The sequence below is a fragment of the Macrotis lagotis genome, chromosome 2, assembly GCF_037893015.1.
Source record: "Macrotis lagotis isolate mMagLag1 chromosome 2, bilby.v1.9.chrom.fasta, whole genome shotgun sequence".
Taxonomy (NCBI): Eukaryota; Metazoa; Chordata; class Mammalia; order Peramelemorphia; family Peramelidae; genus Macrotis; species Macrotis lagotis.
In genome coordinates this window covers 2421491-2436648 of record NC_133659.1, presented here as the reverse complement: position 1 = coordinate 2436648, position 15158 = coordinate 2421491, and the positions used below count along the sequence as shown (strand labels likewise).

General features: G+C 53.5%; 1 long non-coding RNA gene across 1 annotated transcript in view; it reads left to right on the top strand.

Annotated features, from left to right (window-relative positions):
* Nucleotides 1-2134: 2134 nt before the first annotated feature.
* The window catches only part of LOC141510907 (uncharacterized), a 31800-nt gene continuing 18776 nt past the window's right edge, over nt 2135-15158 (top strand). The window contains exons 1-2 of the long non-coding RNA XR_012475186.1: nt 2135-2580; nt 4424-4638. This is a non-coding gene — a long non-coding RNA (uncharacterized LOC141510907). The remainder of the gene's footprint in view (nt 2581-4423; nt 4639-15158) is intronic.

Sequence of the window (15158 nt, the reverse complement as noted above, 5' to 3'; positions counted from 1 at the left end):
CCCATCCAGACCGTCTTGTGCGTTGCCCTTCAGAGTCTGGTCCTTCATCTCCTCCTTGGGTAATGATGTGTTTTGTCTGTGGCTGCTGTCAAAGACAATTTCATGGACCCCCGATGCTCGGGCTGCTTTTTGGAGGGGGGGAGAGCCTCATTGTGCCCAGACTGAGCCAGCTGGGATCAACTAAGGAAACCAGGATAGAGAACAAAGACACAGAGACAAGAATGTAAAGCCAGGGCCGGTCATGGTGTACACCCCCAAAAGAAGATAAAGGCCTTATGACTGCACCCCGTTGGTAGCACTAGGGGCAGCAGGAATATTTGTCCTCCCGAAGTCCTTCTTGCCAGAACTCTGACGGTCGGTTATAAAGCAAATGGATCAGACCAGTTTCCATTTCTCTCCTCTTCTTGGTTCAGGATATAAAGATAAAGGAGCCCACCAGACCGCTAATTTCACCAACATGGCACTTCACCAAAAATAATATTACTTTGGACACAGATATGATTTATTCCTGCCGATGCTATTAAAAACCTGCAAGGTCAACCGAAAGGAGAAGTCGACAGTGTCCCTGTCTTCCTGTGTTTTAATAACTATTGTCAAAAGAAATAATAATCACATTACGACTCACTTGTCCTTGAAAGGCCTTTCCCCCCAAGGGCTCACTGTAAATCTAATGTAAAATCTGAAGGATTGGGGAAGAGTCAAGTCAGGAGACATGCGCAGGCTTAGTGATAGACACAGCAGTCAGAGCTAATGACACTAATTTGTCTGGGGAGGGAGCGAGGGGAGGATGGGATGATCTAGGGAGTTGGATTTTTCTGACCTGACCAAGCCCCAAAGGGAGTTTTTCCTGAATTCATGTCTATGGGTGAAAAACTTCCCCTTCACTCCCAGCTGGTGACAGGGCCTGGGTCCTCCCCAACCCTCCTCCTCTAGGCCATGACTCCAAGAAATGACCAACATCCAGAGCAGTTTGCCATTTCCTGCTCTTGTTCATTTTACAGATGAAGAAACTTAGGCAGACAGTGTGGAGTGACTTATCCAGGATCACACAGTTAAGAAGGGTCTGAGAACAGATTTGAACTCGTGACTTCCCTGCATCACTCATCACCTGCAACACCTAATCAGGGTTTTATGAAAGAGGATTGAGATCAATATGCACCTGAGGGATCCCAGTAATCTCATTCTATGTCGATGATTTGAAAATGGTTTTCTGTTGCAAAGCTGTCAGAGGAGGAAGAGAACAACTTGGGAGGGGGCTTTACAAAATGGGGCAGGGGTCTTTCAGGGAGGAAGCAATGCAATCTAAGCTGGACCCTTTTCTTCGGGGCCCATTGGCTCAAGGCCCTCTGCCTCTGGACAGTCCTTATGGATTAATTGAGTTGAATTGAAACCGTACCATTTATTTCATCTTGTTGGAGGGATTGTTCTTATGGGAGGAGGGATTATTTTTGGCAAGTGTCAGAGCAAGAGGATGATAGAGTGGACATCAGCTGCCCGGGGGCCACCAGACTGGGAGCACTGACCTCTGGCCCGGTTTCCTGAGCCACCCCCAGGGACCCCCCTTGCTGAAGATGAACAGCTGTCCTGGGTCCGAGCCCACAGCTATGTGGCCTACATCTCCATCAGGGTCTTAGGTGGTCCTTGCCTTCCCTATCAGTGGGTCTTCAAGAGTTGACTTGGGGTGAGTGGCTTCAGAAAGCTCTGCCTGTCGCCTGCAAATTTAAAGTGGCTCCGTCTCCCCTTGAGGTGAAGGCAGGGGAGGGGACAGGGAGGAGGAAGCAAAGCACCCCCCGTCTGTACCCTAGGGAAGATGCAGAGTTTAAGAGAGGCACCATCCTGGCCCTCCCCAGGTCAACTAGGACCCAGTCCACCCACAGAAAGGCAGCTAGGCCTGAGCGGGTGAATGGGCTTGACCTGGGTGGCTCCAAGGGTCACAGCTGTGGGTCTAGAAAGGCATTCTGGGACCCTTTGGCCATGAGTGGGGGTACGTGATGAAATGATCGTTCTGGGGTCCTCCTGATATGGGGGATCGGGGAAGATGTGTCCACTCCTAGCCCTCTCCTGTCGGGGGGGGAGTCCTTGGGGGACGGGGGAGAGTTTTAGGGCTGCCGTGACCTTTTAGGGAGGGGAGATATTGAAGAGCGGGATGAAAGGGGAGCGAGGATTAAACACAGTAGGGCTGGATTCATATGGGGGTGCTCTTAGAGTAGAGGCTTCCTGGGTCCAGAGCTTCCTAGCACGCGTGGCTTCTGAGCTGCTGACAGACCAGGCAGGGACTGGCAGAGGCCTGAGGCTGCTTCCCCCAATGACACCCTCCCACTCCTCTTCCTCTGCCCCCCAACTCATTCTCATCTCACTGTGGTCTCCCCAGGATGGCCTCCAACAGTCTTTCTCTCCTCTGCCTCCAGGTCAGAGCTCAAACCTGGGGAAGCATGGCCCCACTATGCCTAGGAAGTCCCCACCTTCTGGACAGGACCGTCCTGGGGGACCCCCAGGTGGGGAGGGGCTCGGCAGTTGGATGGTGAGGTAGACCTGGTATAGAGGAGTTAGCCCAGATGCCTTCCACTGCTCCGGCCATGGGTAAGTTAGAGGTGAAGGGCAGAAATGGAGTGATCTAATAGTCAGCAACCACTCAAGCTGTCTGGATACTACCCCTCAGCCCCTTCCCACTGGGTGGCCTGGGTGTTCAGGGGAGGGCTAGCGGGGCTCTAACTCATTCCTGGAGGGAATGGGGTCAAGCCAGGAATCTATCTCAGGACAGTTGACTTTCCCATTAAATTGAGTGAAAATGGGAATGTCCCAGTTTTTATGGGCTTTATTCTCGCCTATGGCTTGGGAGCCTCTGGTGGTTTGAGTAGAATCCCGCTTCTGTTGAGCTCTCTTTGTTCCTGGGAGTTGAGTTCACCATTAGGTCAGATGGTGATAGAATGGTGGGCTCCCCCAACTCCTTCTGAAATGATGCCAGTCTGGAAATGGAATAGAAAGGAGATTAGGAACTTGTCTGGAAGCCAATGGTGAAACACGGCCTGTGTCAGCCCAGAGATTGGGGAGATTATCTCCGCAGCCTCCCTGGTCAGTGAGTCCCCTTGACGTATTGCCCACCCTGCTCCCTGCTTCACAGTGGAGGGGAGAGGAGGCTGAGGACCAGGGGCCCATTGTCTGCCCCATCGGGGGGCAAAGACGAGCTGCTCCTCCATTTCTGTTCCCCTCCCTGCCCTCGTTCCATTTCTGGGGGGCACCCGGGGCCACTGAGGCTGTCTTCACTCCTGCCAGCCCAGTCTCTGCTCACCAATCAGCATGCATCTATTAAGCATCAACAGGATGCCCACCTATGTGTCTACCCATCTGTTAGGCAGATGGTGGCTCTCCAACCCTGGCCTGAGTGCCGCACAAGGCTAGAATCAAGGGAGAACCCAGACAATACACACCTGTCCTAATGACAGCCAGCTCAGAGTTCACAGTGAAGCAGAAGAGATTTAGGGCTAGACTCAGGGCCAGGAGATCTAGGTTCAAGTCCTGCATCTGATGCTGACTAGCTGTGTGACCTGCGCCAGCTCCCTTTTCTCCCTGTAGATCCCACAGTGATCCCGGCGCTCTGCGCCAGTCATCATCCTGCCCTCCACCCCCGAGGTGGGTCACCAGGCCCCCAGATCTTCCTGGCTTCACTTCCAGGTTCTCCTCACATCATGCCCACAGGGGAAGCTTCCCCTCCCCTCCTCTTCACTCCCCCACCCCCCACCTGCCAGCTTTACTAGAATGGAAGCTTCCTGAGGACAGGGACCAGTTTGGTTGACTGGTTTGTATTCTCACTGGTAAATGCTTCATAAAAACTCACTCTGCCTGCCCATCAATAGATCCATCAATCTCTGCAGGAAATAGAGTCTGGATCTGGAGCAGGGAAGACCTGAGTTCAAATCCTGCCTCTGGACCTGAGGAAGTCACTTTATCTTTGTCTACCTTAGTTTCCTCAACTGCAAAATGGAGATAAAAAGAACCTACTTCTTAGGTTGTTGGGGCTCCAGCATCCAGTGGCCCCTTGCTATCTAAAATGGAATAAAGTGGTCCATTTTATGCTGGTTGGTGGGAAACTAAGATTAGATCCTGGTTTCCCTCTTCAAGGCTGCAGGTCACAACTGAGAAGCTGGTCAGTACAGAGAGACCTTCCTCACTGGTCATTCTTCATGGTCATGAAATCACAGAGCTGCCCTCCTCTCCTCTGCCCCCAGGGTAAAGCTCGGAGGCCCTATGAATACCAGCATTTGTCTAGAAGCTAAGACTACCTGATGAAAGATAGTCTGCCATGGTGGGGAGAGTGTGCACTTGAGTCCTGAAGAGCTGGGTTCAGATCCTGGTGTCTCTGAACCTCACTTGCCTTGTCTTGTTTGAACTCATTGGTCTGAACAAAATTGCCTATTTTTGCTAGGTAAGACTGCTGATTTTAATAGTCCAAGAGGCCAAGATGAGATAAAAACCAGCTGTTTATGCTCACAGCCCAGCCTGGCTTGGGCTGATGCCCAGAGTGGAGAAGTGGGACTGGCCCCAGGATGCATCCAGGCCTCGAGCTTTGGAGAAGGAAGGCAGACAGAGGGTCCTGGGAAGAGAGCGTTGCTCCAGTCCCCGTAGCTTTTCCATGACGAGGTATGTGCCAGGAGAGATGGGAGGCTTGGTTGGGGGGAAGGAACCAGCGTCTGATGGTCAATGCTGCTCAAGGACCCTCAACCAACCAACTGGATGGGGAGCCTCCAGAAGTTATAAGGGAGCCAGAATTGGGGGAGCTGCCAGTGGGACCAGCTGATTGAGGGGGGCTCTGAAGGGAAGCACCCAAAAGGGCTCCTGGGAATTCTCCAGTTGGAGTCAGACCTCCGGTCACATTTGGGGGTGGCTTTTTGGAGGACTTGTGGGGGGCAGCCTCCCTGGAAGTTGGGCTAGGAAAGTGGTTTTATTTCTCCTTCTTCTGATGTCATTAATACAGAGCTGTCTCTGGTGAAATGATGCTTATGGGATGCTAAGGTGAGAGTGGATCAATGGAGATCCACATCCGGGTCTGAGCAGAAGAGGGTGCCCCCCCAATAAATGGAAGGGAGACAAAGGAACCCTTTGGCTCTGGAGTGGGAGGATGTGGGTTTAAATCCCAACTTTGCCTTTAGGGCATGTGACCTTGACTAGATACCTGATCCCCCAGGGCCTCTGTTCCCTCATCTGTAACATGCGGGGGGCAGATGATTCATTCTTCATGAAGAGCACAGAGTTGTGGCATTTCCCTTGGGCTGTTGTCATTGCTGTTTGGGGTTTTCTTGGAAGAGGTCCTGGAAGGATTTGCCATTTCCTTCTCCAACTCATTTTACAGATGGGAAAACTGAGGCAGAGTGAAGTGACTTGCCAGGGTCACACAGCTAGGAAGTGCCTGGGGCAGAATTTGAACTCCAGTCAATGAGACTTCCTAACTTCAAGCCCAGAATTCTAGCCTAACTGCCCTACTAACAAGCAGAGCATGGTGCAAGAAACATCCCTCAACCCCTAGTTGGCACTGATTGTGCCCCTTTCCCCCCACCCCGAAGGGTTTCCTATCAAGGCCCTGGCATCATTGTCACCCAGATTGCCTTGTAGCAACAGAGGATCAGACAGATCTGGATTGGTCTTGGGTTCCACGTCTTGGATTCTCACCTAATCAAAACACATGATCACAATGGGAAATGGCTCAGAATAAATCACAACTTTTGGGTGGGGGCAAAAGACATTTAGAAAAGAAAGCGTAAAGCGTCTGTGGTGAGAAAGAGACAGTCCAGAGTTCAGAGGGTGGGCCAGAGGGAGTCAGTTTTTTCCACTTCCATGGGCACTGGGAATAATATCATCCATGGTTCCCCCAATATGTCAGAGATCCAAGTTTTCATCTCTGTGAGCCCCTCGCTTCCAGTGAAGACTCCAAGAGAGTCAAGACCTGGTGATGCCCTTAATTGATTCACCCTTATTGCTCCCAGAAGGATGAGTTTACAGTTTCCCTGCTCTATTTTTCCATTCCAACTCAACAAGCATTTACTCTAAGCTAGGATGGACTCTCTTGATTTGGCCCAAGAGCTTCCAGGTTCCTCAGTTGCCCGGCATCGTGTGGATCCGTGGGAACTTTGTGGTTCCCAGAAATGGAGCCTGGCAAGAATCAGCTGACCTTGGCCTCCAGTGAGGTCAACTCCGCTTGTTCTGCCTGGCCCTGGGGGGAGAAGGTGGAACCATCAATGGGTCAGTCAAGCAAGAAGCATTTATTAGGCAGCTTCAGTATACCAGCTCTGGCAGAGTGCTAGGGAGGCAAAGAGAGGTCCAAATGGACCCACTGGCAAAGAACTGTCTCAGAGAGGGACAGCTGTGCCATAAGCACGGGCGGAGGAGACCTCTGCAGGGTCTTGGCTGCACTGGGCAGAAAGACAAAGTGATTGTTTTAGTTTTTACAAGGCAATGGGGTTAAGTGACTTGCCCAAGGTAGGTGATTATTAAATGTCTGAGGCTGGATTTGAACTCAGGTCCTTCTGCTCTATCCGCTGTACCACCTAGCCGCCCAGAAAAAGACAACTTTAGACTTGACATTGTCAGACAAAACTGTCTGGTAGTGCAAGGGAGAGAACAAGCATTTATGTAGCACTTACTGTTTGTAGGAGGGAGTGAGCATTTATGTGGCCCTTGCTGTGTTCTAGGACCAGTGTTAAGCCTTACAAATATTGTCTCCACAATGCTGTCCAACACCATGGGGAGTGTGTGTGTGCCCTGGGCAGTCTAGACCTTGGCCAGACACACAGAGACCCCAGACTTCCCAGAGATCAAGGCTCCCCCACCCACACCCAGGGCAGTTCCCAGGGAGCCGGATCCGAACCTTCTTTTGGGCCCCTTCTCCCAATTTCCTCCAGCTCTTCAAAACTGATCCAAAATGGCAGTCGCGACAAGAGCTAAACGCAGAGTTTCTTGCCCTTTTTGCAGTTTGACTCTGGCCCGTGTTTAGGGGGGCCTCTTCCTTTCGGAGGGAGCCCTGCAGAAGGGGGATAAGGCTGCGGGCTCCCCTGGGGAGCATTAGCTCACCTTGCTCATCCTTGGACCAGCTGCCATTTTACCTTCCTCTTGGCTCCCTTTCCCTCCTGAAGAGTCTGAGGCCTTGGGTCTCTTCCCAACTTGCTTTGGTCTCCGGTGCCCCCTCCCCCCAGTCCGGGTGCCCTCGTTCTCCAGGGTCTGGGCCACAGGCATTGAGGAACTCAGGGAGATTGTTCCTAAAGTGGTGGAGACCCGACTCTGCCGTTGGACAGCCAGCCTCCCTAAGTCAAGGCTGCAGGCGCCACCACTCTCTAGGAGGAAACCCCTTTCTCCAAGCAGAGCCGCAGCTGTCCAGCTCCAAGGGCTGCTGGGCCATCAGATGTAAAGTGACCCGCTCAGGGTCACTCAGTCGGTGTCTGAGGGAGGCCCCGGCTCTGCCTCTTCCTCACCAAGTCGCCTCTGGGGACGGGGATTCCTGAAGGGATGACCCCTCTGAAGGGTGTTAGAAGCCTTGGCATGTCGCCTTCAGGGTCTGCAGGGTGCTCAGAGCGAACGATTACAGGCAGCATTGCCTCCATCTTATTGAGTAGATGGAGGACAGTCATGAAGTCTTAGAGACAGAGTCTGAACCTGGAGGGAGCTTCCCGAGTCAAAGTCTAGGGGTGGCACTAATCCAAACGCTCTTAGCCTGGCTAGGATTCCAGAAGCTTCTAGAGTGTGCAGATCCTGGGGGAAGGGGTTCCCCTTGAGTCAGTCTGATAGCTAGAAGTGAACCCAGAGATCACTGGGCCAGGCCTGTCCTTTGGCAGATGGGGGACCTGAAGCTCCAAGGGTCGGACTTACTCAGAACTCCACGAGGAAGAAATGAGTGAGGGGGACTCAGTCCGGCCCTGGGATCGGCACCAGCAGACGGGCAGCAGGTCTGGGTTCCTGGACCTCCCCGGGTCAGCCATGCCCCATCCTTGCCTTCAAGGAGCTTGCAGTCTAGCTGGGGAGGAGGGAGGAGAGAGGGAGACAAGTTGCAGGAGAGAGTGTACTGTAAAAAGAAGACATCAGTCAATGCACCGTTTAAAAAGGAAAGAAAAGGAACCTATAAAAGCTAGGAGAAAACAAGGGAAGTCAAAACTTTTAAGAGAGACCAAATGATCTTTCATTCATTTGTTTATTAATCCATTCACTCAATCATTGGATTTGGAGCCAAGAAGGACCCAAAGTTCCTCTTGTTTATTTGTCGAATGGAGGAACTGCTGCCCAGGAAGAAGAGCTGGAGAGAAGAGCCGCAGCAATCATGTTGACATGAAAGAGGGAGAGTGAACCTTGATCAAGTCCCTACCCTGTTGTTTTCCACAGAAGCTCAGGGGTGGGTCTAGGCCTCTCATGGGAGCCAAAGAGGGTATCAGCAGTCACCAAACCTTATGCCCTCCTTCCACAGTTGAGAGCGCCAGACATCAGGAAGGTGACGTGCCTCCTTGGCATGCTGCCTCCTTGGCACCTGCCTCCTTGGCATGCTGCCTCCACCATTTTGGGTGACTTTGGTGAGTGGAGGCCTCGGGGTCCCATTGCTCAAATTTAAGATGGGCTGAGGAAACCAGATGACTTGACCCCTCAGGCTCATGCAGAGCTCCAAGTCTTGTGACCCCCAAGGCAAGAAGTGATGGTGTTGAGGGGCAGGTCCAAGGTGCTGACTCAAGTTCTTCCCTCGCATTAGAGTCACTGATTCATTCAGCCAGTCGACCAGCCAGGCAGGATTGATTATTCGCTAAGTTCAGGGAGCTTGGGCCGGTGGGGAAAGGGCTGAGTTTAAATTATGCTTCTGGAACTTACTTTCTGCAAGACCCCGTGAAGAGTGCTTAACCTCCAAGTGCCTCAGACAATTAACCCGAGACATATCTAATCAAGTCCTGAATGGGTGGCCTTGTATATCGGCGGAGGAAGCTTGTGCATCAGGATTCCCCATGCGGCTGAAGTCACACACCTTTGGTTCATTCCGTATGTTCACTTAGCACTTTTAGAGCTAGAAGGAAAATAAAAATCATCCCTGCCCTTGGGGAGCTGAGTGTCTAGCAGGAGAGGTGAGGGGTGGCGCGAAGCCAGGATATCATGAGTGGTTCAAAAGGAGACCACTGGAATTTGAGAGTTAAAGTGAACTGTCCACTTGGAGGTGGGATGGGGTGATGAGAGGACACTATGGACACTGGGAGTGAGGGCAGCTTAGGAAAAGTGGGCAGCCAAAGAGCTTTCATGGAGGGTACCTGGCGGCTGGCTGCCCATCCTTGGTAAAAGGGAGCTTGTCCACCAGGGAAAGGTGCGGGCAACTGAGGCTGGCCCTGGTAGGATTCCTAGGGGTCGGGCCACAGACTGGAGCCTTGGGCGGCTGGCCAAAGCATGGCCGGTCTTCTCTGTAGAGGCGGAGCGAGGAAGGTGTTTCTGTGGGGTCTCCATTTCTACCCCTCCCTCCCCCTTTGCGTGGTGCAGGGTCCTGACGTTTGTGCTTCATAAACCTTGTTGGGATGAGAAGGAAATGATTGTCACCTGGATTACTGACCAAGAAATTTCTGAACTCATGCAAAGACTGGTTCATCAGCTCAATTTGGGCTGTAAAATAGGGGCCCCGTGGGTGGAACAAAAGGCTGTGAGTGAACCTCAAGACTGGAGATTTGTTTGCGTGTCAGGGAAGATGCCCCGGTGAGTGAGACTCTGGACCTCCATCCCGGGGAGGGGTTTTATTTTCCCCATATGTCTCTGCATTCTTCCGCCCTTTTGGATGTGATTTCTCCCTGGCTCAAGCCTGTCTGATCAGAGTGCGGAGATTGATGGCTCCAGAGATGGGGAGCGTTGAGACAGCTGTAGGAACCGAGAGTTGGCAGCAAGGTCTGAACTTTCAGTTGTCAGCGGAGGGGAAGGGAATACCAATGATGCTGGCAGTGCCTTAGCAATGACCAGCCGGGAAATATGTGGGATAATGGAGGCTCCCTACATGGATGAGGAAATGCTCTGGCTCAGCGACAAAGCTTTATTAACTGTTGATCTTACCCATCTGCCGTCCCCTGCACAAAGCCTTTGGGGGTGTTAGGAAAGAGGGATGGGCTTGGAATCAGGAAACGTGGGTTCCGGTCTTATCTCTGGCATATCCACGCTTGGTCATTTTGAGCGAGTGGCTGATCGGCGAGGACCCAATGAGGAGCCCTCTGACGTCTCATCCACCTCGGTGGCGTTGAGGAAACCGGTGGATTCTGCTGCAGATGCCCCTGCCCTGAGACCTTGGTGTGCCTCGGGACCATCGAGGGAGCCAAGAGGCCGGCTTGTCTGACAGCGGGAAGCCGACCTCAGAGAGGTGAAGTGGGCCGTGCTCATACTTTCTGTGGGATAATGAAGGCCTGACACCTGAGTGTCTGACTAAACTAATATCTGTGGGGTTGTCCCAGGGTTATTCCTAGGCGCTCCACTTCCCCCTTCTCCCTTCTGCGGCTGTGCCAACCCTCGCCCTGGGTGTCTAGCGATGAGAACAGCTCTTCTGTCTCTCACCCCTCCTTTCCAGGTGAGCAGCCTCTATAGCCTCTTCCTCCCCAGGAGGGGCTCACAAACCACCAGGAAAGAGATTTTTAAGCATTTGGAGCCTGTTGTATACACACTCACTGTGGCTCCGGAGTCACTTGCACAACTTTTCACAATGTCCCAAAAGCCATCGGGAGCCATCAGAGGATCCCTGCACAGGGAAATTGGGGAAAGAGCCCCCCGATACCCATGCCCAGAAGCAGGCTCCCTGGCCTTGCAGGGGGTTGGTTACAGGCAGGCCTCCGGTACGTTATAAACTAGGACCAGGGTAAGGGACTCGACGGACTCTTCTGAGTCTTAGCTTCCTCATCTGCAAAATGGAGATATCAGTGCAAGTCATCCCGATGCTACCCATTGGAAACGGTTGTTCAGGGAAAAGCCTGTAGACCTCAAAGTGCTGTGTCCATGTAAAGGGCCGCGAGGGTGCGCACAGTCCATCTGTGAGTTAGCGGGGTCTTGTGTGCTCTTCCAAGGGGCACTGGACCACATTTCTGAATGCGGACAGATGGACAGTCCCCTCTCTCCTTGGGAAGGACTCACAGCTTCCCCAGTGGGGGGACCCCAACAGGGCTCATGTCCCCTGGGAGTTCGGGCTACCCATCCTTCTACAGTGACACTGAAGTCTTAAGCACATGTGCTTGGCATCTGTTGCCTTCTGGAATCTTGGATGAAGATCCCCACCCATGACTTTTTCAGGTTGCCTCAGTTCAGAGGATAGAGCTGACTGTTCCCCGTGGGGGCTGCGAGTCTCTAGACCTCTCCCTTGAGGTCTCCCCTCCGCCGCATTGCTCTTACGACTTGGTTGGGTCGGCTTTTCTTTAGGAGCTGCTTTCCACAAGGCCCATTTTCTGAGTCCTGTCTGGTCCCAGACCGGGGACCGCCCAGCTGCTGACGCCCCTCTCCCCAGCTCCTTCATGTCCATTGTTCCCATGGTCTGTACATCCTGACAGGGACGCATCATCGCTCCCATCACAAATGTGCGGGTGGGGGCAGTCCTAGCTCACCGAGGCCCCCCCAAAAGTGCAGTCCCCAGCCTCTCAAACCTTTGACCTCCCATCCCAGTTGCCGCCTCTGCTCCCATGTTCCATGTGAGCCCTGGGCTGTGTGGTAAAGGGCCCTCCAGGTGGGCATCTGCAGCCCTGCAGCCCTCCAACCGCAGTGCCCTCTGGGATCCCCTTTCCTCTCTCAGTCCTAACAGTGAGGGAATCCTCCTTCAGCCGGAGCACATCCTTGCCCCACAGCCAGCCCCAGTATGCCCCATGAAGTGGCTCCCCCTTAGCAGCGGACAGTGGGAATCTACAGGAGGAAGTCCGAGGCCTGTTTCTAGAGAACTTGGGTTCAAATCCCAGCTCTGCCTCTTATGACCTAGGCAACCTGGAAGGAGGAGGGGGACGGAGTAATTTCCTTTGGGGCTAGATGAGTCCGAGCTACCCCTAGCTTAGAGCCGGGGATTCATAAAAATGAATGGGGCCGGACCCAACGGATGGGTGGTTTCTGCAAAAGGTCCCTCTGAGCCCTGCTTCCCTCACTGCCACCCCTCCCCTTGCACCCCCCTTGGATCCAGCCTCTCTCATCCTCGACAGTTGCTCACAGGAGCCCCCCAGCTCCCTGAATGCCTCAGACCTTCTGGGAAGCCCCCCAGGCCTCAAGGCCTGAGCGAGGGGCCAGAAGGGGGAGGGGGCTTCCTTGCGTTTTTCTGCCTTTTCTAGAAATACTTTGTCCTTTTCAATAAAATACCTTCTTCCAAAGAACCTGGTGCAGGGTGGGCACTGACCACCAGGGGGCGCCTGGGACCGGTGGACCACGGGATGAGGTTCCAGGGATGCGGTTACCAAGGCAACCAGTCATCTTCAGCCACCGGCCTCCTCCCTCCAGGGGAGCTAATCCAGAAGGGATGGGGGTGGGTGAGGCCGCAAGCGCCGACCTTCAAAGAGACCTTCCCCTTGCTCGCTGGGCTGTGGAAGGGGGGCTCCAGGCCCAGCCTCGGACAGGGCGCCCCTTCACTGCTGGGGAGCTTGAGGGAGTGGTGGGAGCTCCCCACCTCCCTATTCCCCACCCCCACTCCCCATGAGTGACCTTCCTGCACCTGCTGCCTCCGGAGAAGGGCCCGGCAGGAGACTGGAGGCCGTGGAGGGGCAGCCTTCTGTCAGTGGGCTCCGGTCCAGACCTGCCCCTGCCCATGGGGCTGTGAGTGGTCACTCTGCCTTCCTGCGCCTCACCTACCCTCTCTGTAAAGGGAGTGGGTCGGATGAGGTGTCCCTATGGTCCTGTTCTGGTCTTTAAGGTCTCTAAGGACCATTCTGTGGTCCAACAACAGGGATTTAAAATTAAGGTTTAGAATGCAGGGTCTGAGGGGCAACCCTGCTCAGTGAGAGGGGCAGAGGGGCTACAATGTTGATGGGGGTGAGAGGCAGCTGGGTGGCATGGTGGATAGAACACTGGGCTTGGGATCAGGAAGACCTGGATTCAAATCCAGCCTCAGACACTTAGTAAATGACTGACCCTGGGCAAGTCACCTAACCCTTATTTGCCACGGTCCCTCAGTTGTAAGATGGGGACACGCTGGAGAGGAAACATCAAATCACTCCAGACTCTTTGCCAAGGAAAGCTCAGGGACAAGTCCGTGGAGTCACAGGGAGTCAGACCCAGACGTGACCTGAACCACAATAATGATCTGATCGGTAGAAATGACCTTCAGAAGGGGCCTGATATCACCTTGGTCGCTGGGCCTGGAGATTGCTTTCCAGCCGGCACGAGGCTCACTAGCCATTTTCTCTCTATTCTGGCCTGTCTGACTTTCCTCTGTACACAGTAAGCACTTAATGAATGCTTCATTCATCCATCCTGCAGCAGAAATGGGAAGGGAGAACCTGACCTTGGCAAAGTGCAGTGTGACCAGAACCAGATTAAGATCCAAGTGGGAAATATTTAACAACATAAATAAAAATCCAATTAAACAGACAAGATGACATTTTAAAGTAAGTCAACACGTGGCCCCCAGGGAACCTTGTGCACCCTGGTGATCCCAGGTTCCTTTTGAGTTGGCGCCCTGCTAGGGTCTCCTTCAGAAACCCATCTTCTCGTGCTCTACAGCTTGAGGGGAGGGGACTAGGGGGCACCGAGGCTGTAAGGGGGGACCCAGGAAAGGGACCGGAGCAGCAGAGGGAGCAGCAGGGATCCCTTGGTCAGGGCTTTCTGGGACTTGTCCCTCATAGGCTGGCTGCAGTTTGCTCTTTTGTCCTTGAAGTGGACCAATGACATCAAGATGTTGGGGTCGAGGTACAGTGCCCAACTGCGGCTGAGCGGGCACTGCCACAGGGGAGGCACAAATAGTCTGTCAACCTTTGGGATGGAGATGTCTCTACATTTGTGTCTCTCCCAACTCTCTTGGGCTCCCAGCCCCTCCTGGGATGGGGGCACCCCAACCCTCTGGCTGTGCCAGTGTCTATGCCACTGTCTCCCATGTCTCCCAATTGATTAAGTGGCTTGCCCAAGGCCACACAGCTAGGTAACTATGAAGAGTCTGAGGCCGGATTTGAACTCAGGTCCTCCTGACTCCTGACTCCAGGGCCGGTGCTCTATCCACTGCACCACCTTGCCACCCCAATACTAGAGGTCTTCAGAGAAATCTTGAAAGTGTCCTTGACTTGCTTCTTTGAGTGGGATTAAAGGCAAACTGCCGCTCTGAGGGATTCCCCGCTTGTGGCCGAGGTCACCACGAGGGTCAGGACTGAGCTGGAGTTTCTGGGCCAGCCTCTGCTTCGGTGGTAATGCCAGTGTCCGGGGACCCACCTGCTGAAAGGAAGCCTGGCTTCAGGTGCAGAAAAGGGGCTGTCCTTCAGCAGAGAGGACAGTGGGGTGATGATAATAGTAACATTAATAATAATGAGAATAAGAGTTTACACTGAGCCCCAGGGCCCAGGGGCTTTGTACAGAAGGGGCCTCTCTTCTCTGCCTCCATCACCCTCCAGGGCTGCTTGGGGTGGGCAGACTTGGCTGCCCCCCTCACAAGGTCCCTAGTCTCAGAGGGATGGGGAGAGGCGCACCTTCTGCCTCCTCCTCCCCTCCCCCTCTCACTTCTCCCCTTGTTCCTCTCCTCTTCCTTTCCCTTATTCTTATTATTCCTACTTTCGTGAACTAACTGTAACAAGTGGAAGTCACCCAGAAACTGAACAGAAAAGAATCTGTCATGTGGAGGCCCCATCTGCACTGGACCCAAACCCTTGTCCTGGGCCCAGAGGCCTTGTTAGATGGATGAGGTGAACCATGGCTGGGGAATGGGGACTCTCCTTTGCTCATTCAAGTCATGGGTTTAGGACTGGGCCTTTCCAGGAACCCCCAGGTTGAAAGAGGCCCAAGGAGCTCCCTCTGGCTTTTGTCCTCTCCCCCTCTTCTTCCTCTCTTCTCTTTTTCACTTGGTGATCTCATCAGCTGCCATGGGTTCAAGGACCATCCCCTGCAAATGACTCAAGGATCAATATATACCCGCCTCTCCTGAGCTGCGGCCTATTGGAGCGTTCCAGCCTGCGTGGCCAATGGTCATTCCAAACTCCATAGACGTGGAGCAGAATTCCTTCTCTGCTGCTGTTGGC